The sequence below is a fragment of the Triticum aestivum genome, chromosome 1B (assembly GCF_018294505.1).
Source record: "Triticum aestivum cultivar Chinese Spring chromosome 1B, IWGSC CS RefSeq v2.1, whole genome shotgun sequence".
Lineage (NCBI taxonomy): Eukaryota > Viridiplantae > Streptophyta > Magnoliopsida > Poales > Poaceae > Triticum > Triticum aestivum.
Window position 1 is genome coordinate 295604352 of NC_057795.1, and position 4876 is coordinate 295609227.

Genomic DNA, 4876 nt, shown 5'->3' on the forward strand with positions numbered 1-4876 from the left:
TCGTGCTCTGCCATTATCCACCATGTCTTGAGCATTACGACGCCGCGCACTGCTAGACACTTCCGGTTCATCCATATGCCTGCTATAGCTTGGGCTCGGACGAGGGGTTGAATAAATTCTATCCCGGCTATAGGAATAAGCCTGCTGCTATACCACGGCGGTTTGAAGAAGGTCCCTAGCCCTCCGCGTTTTAGTTGCTGCTAGTGAATCGCCCTCCATCGGAACAGCAGCCAGGCGCGACGCTGCGGCAATCATATTATCCAGAGGGCTCGAGAAGTGACCCGGCGGTGTGGACACGCATTGCGGCGGGTTATCCATTCGTTGGGGTGGTTCCGTTATCCGCAGTTGATCCGGAGCTGCCCTAGGCGCATCGGTCCAGTTTGCAGCTGCCGGATTGCTCGGCCCAGCGCTTGGTGTTTGAAAAAGGTTCAGTCCTTCATAGACCAATGGTAGACGAGACCGATACTTCCTTCGCATCACATCCTCTAATGCGGTCCGATCCAGCATGAGCCAGTAATTTTGCGCCCGAATCTGCTGTGATTGGGCATCCAAAGCGGCCCGTTCTTCAGCCATCCTAGCATCCTAAATTGTCAGGTCCTCCTTAGCATGCGTTATCTGGTTCTTCAGCTTCGCAATGTCCGCATTGTGCTGATCCTGCGTCTCCGAGGTGACTGCCGTGGTTAATAAGGTCGCCCAGGCATCCATCCAACCGGAGAGGACTTGAGTCGGTCGGCGCGCCGGGGCTCCCGCCGCGGCTGCTGATCCGGTGTTCATTGCCGCTGTAGATGAAGACTGCAAAGTGGGCCGTGTTCCGGCCATGTAAATAGCAACCCGACTTGGCGGTTCAAGGAGGTCCGGAATACTGTTGCCATCAGAATATCCTTCGAACACACCATTATGAATCTGGTACAAGGACTCGGTTTCACCAGTGGATGACTTGCCGTCGGAATAAACAGCCGTCTCGCCTTCAGACACCGGTTCAGATCCGATCCCATGGGCACATCCTACGAACGCATGCTTCATGGCGGGCTTAACCTGGGCTGGACTCGCATGCTGAGCCGCCTCGACGAGGTCGGTGCAGATGTCCGGCTCAGGGCCCGGTTCGTCGATCTTGCCGATGAAGACATGAATTCCGCCAAAGGGGACCCTGTACCCGTACTTGATTGAGCCGGCCTTGGGGCCCCATCCTTCATCGTCGATGTAGAGCTTGCCGCGACGACTCTTGGTCATCCGGCCAACCACGTACCCCTTGAGTCCTTCAAAGCTGCCCTTCAAGAACTCGAAACCATCTTGCGATAGCCCCACGGTGGGCGCCAACTATCGTGGAATTAACACGTCAGATGTCCTCATGAATGGACTTAGTCGTGGAGCCATCGCAACGGGTTAGCTGAAGGGGTTAAACCGGACAAGGGACACGGGAGGTTTATACTAGTTCGGCCCCTTCAATGAAGGTAAAAGCCTACGTCTAGTTGTGATGGGATTGATTGGGTTTCGATGACCAGTGATCAAATATGCTTTGCCTGAGTCTCGAGTTGTTGTTTCTTGTCCCTGAACCGCCGCTGGGTTGTCCCTTTATATACATAGGTTGACGCCCAGTCGGTCTACAGAGCCCCAAGGCTGACTCATACAAAGTGTCCGGCTCGGTCTCTCCTTTCCTAACTTACATTACAAGTTACATAGTCATGGCGGTTTACCACTATGGGCCCTAATCCGCCTTTGGGCTCCGGGCCTCTAAGCTTCATTAGTAAAGCGCCATCTTCTGGATCTTCATGGGCTTCAACATAGTTGAAGGTGAGCCGGGCCCTCCTGGCCGGTTTACACTTAGTAGTCATATCCCCAACACATATGGTTGTTGCTTTATTGTGTGAAATGAAATCGCCATGTAATTGCTTTACTTTATCACTAAGCGGTAGCGATAGTCGTAGAAGCAATAGTTGGCGAGACGACAACGATGCTACGATGGAGATCAAGGTGTCGCGCCGGTGACGATGGTGATCATGACGATGCTTTGGAGACGAAGATCAAGGGCACAAGATGATGATGGCCATATCATATCACTTATATTAATTGCATGTGATGTTTATCTTTTATGCATCTTATTTTGCTTTGATTGACGGTAGCATTATAAGATGATCTCTCACTAAATTTCAAGGTATAAGTGTTCTCCCTGAGTATGCACCGTTGCCAAAGTTCGTCGTGCTGAGACACCACGTGATGATCGGGTGTGATAAGCTCTACGTTCACATACAACGGGTGCAAGCCAGTTTTGCACACGCAGAAATACTCGGGTTAGACTTGACGAGCCTAGCATATGCAGATATGGCCTCAAAACACCAAGGCCGAAAGGTCGAGCGTGAATCATATAGTAGATATGATCAACATAGTGATGTTCACCATTGAAAACTACTCCATTTCACGTGATGACCGGACATGGTTTAGTTGATTTGGATCACGTAATCACTTAGATGATTAGAGGGATGTCTATCTAAGTGGGAGTTCTTAAGTAATTTGATTAATTGAACTTTAATTTATCATGAACTTAGTACCTGATAGTTTTTTGCTTGTCTATGTTGTTGTAGATAGATGGCCCGTGCTATTGTTCCGTTGAATTTTAATGTGTTCCTTGATAAAGCTAAGTTGAAAGATGATGGTAGCAATTACATGAACTGGGTCCGTAACTTGAGGATTATCCTCATTGCTGCACAGAAGAATTACGTCCTGGAAGCACCTCTGGGTGCTAGGCCTACTGCAGATGATGCTGATGACGTTAAGAACGTCTGGCAGAGTAAAGCTGATGACTACTCGATAGTTCAGTGTGTCATTCTTTACGTCTTAGAACAGGGACTTCAACGACATTTTGAACGTCATGGAGCATATGAGATGTTCCATGAGTTGAAGTTAATATTTCAAGCAAATGCCCGGATTAAGAGATATGAAGTCTCCAATGAGTTCTACAACTGTAAGATGGAGGAGAACAGTTCTGTCAGTGAACATATACTCAAAATGTCTGGGCATAATTATCACTTAATTCAACCGGGAGTTAATCTTCTGGATGATAGTGTCATTGACAGAATTCTTCAATCACTGCTACCAAGCTACAAGAGCTTTGTGATGAACTATAATATGCAAGGGATGGATTAGACAATTCCCGAGCTCTTCGCGATGCTAAAGGCTGCGGAGGTAGTAATCAAGAAGGAGCATCAAGTGTTGATGGTCAACAAGACCACCAGTTTCAAGAAAAAGGGTAAAGGCAAGAAGAAGGGGAACCTTAAGAAGAATGACAAACAAGTTGCTGCTCAGCATAAGAAACCCAAGTTTGGACCTAAGCCTAAGACTGAGTGCTTCTACTGCGAAGGGACTGGCCACTGGAAGCGGAACTGCCCCAAGTATTTGGCGGATAAGAAGGATGGCAAGGTGAACAAAGGTATATGTGATATACATGTTATTGATGTGTACCTTACTAAAGCTCGCAGTAGCACCTGGGTATTTGATACTGGTTCTGTTGCTAATATTTGCAACTCGAAACAGGGACTATGGATTAAGCGAAGATTGGCTAAGGACGAGTTGACGATGTGCGTGGGAAATGGTTCCAAAGTCGATGTGACCGCGGTAGGCACGCTACCTCTACATCTACCTTCGGGATTAGTTTTAGACCTGAATAATTGTTATTTGATCCCAGCGTTGAGCATGAACATTATATCTGGATCTTGTTTGATGCAAGACGGTTATTCATTTAAATCTGAGAATAATGGTTGTTCTATTTATATGAGTAATATCTTTTATGGTCATGCACCCTTGAAGAGTGGTCTATTTTTGTTAATCTCGATTGTAGTGATACACATATTCATAATGTTGAAACCAAAAGATGCAGAGTTGATAATGATAGTGCAACTTATTTGTGGCACTACCGTTTAGGTCATATTGGTGTAAAGCGCATGAAGAAACTCCATACTGATGGACTTTTGGAATCACTTGATTATGAATCACTTGGTACTTGCGAACCATGCCTCACACTACAAAAAAAAGACACATCCGTGAAATTTTGGGCCCAATGAATTTTTTTCTGTCATACATATGACACTTCTAAGACGATAATTGTGACAAAACCCGGTATCATCATAGATGTGCTGGGCTCCTACTTCAATGACAAAAAATCATGATAGAAAATGGGCTTTTCGTCCTGGGCGGGCCGGAGATGCAGCTGTATGACATTCTTTGGGCCGTCCATGACGGAAAAAACCGTGGTAGAAGCAAGGGGGAGGAAAATTTCGGGGAGTTCCCGGTTACGGTGGGAGGTCAGGGGCCGATCGATGCGTGTTTCTCTCTTACATGTGCGAGGCGTTGGCTCTAACTGAACCCGAGCGAGGCGTTGGGCTCTAACTGAACCTGAGTGATTGCACTGTAGGCTACGTGTTACTGAACCCGAGCGATCGATCGATGGCTGTTAACTGAACCCGATCGAGCGATTCCTTCACTACTGCTGCTAACTGAAGCCGATCGATTGGATGAACAGTGAGCGTTGCAGGGGGGTTGGATGAACAGTGAGCGGTGGCGTTTGCCTCTGGATGAACAGGACCCCGTGGTGTGGAGGGCTGGATGAACAGTAGACGGTGGAGGGGTGCCCATGGAGGGGTGGTTGAACAGGACCCCGTGGTGTGGAGGGCTGGATGAACAGTACACGGTGGAGGGGTGCCCGTGGAGGGGTGGTTGAACAGTAGCCGGTGGAGTAGCGCACGGTGGAGGCTGGATGAATAGGAGCCCGTGGAGGCTGGAGGAGGTCGACGGTAGCCCGTGGAGGCTGGAGGAGGTCGACGGTGGAGATGAACAGTATCCCGTGGAGTCCCGTTTTGCGGTACGCCACACCCTCCCGATGAAT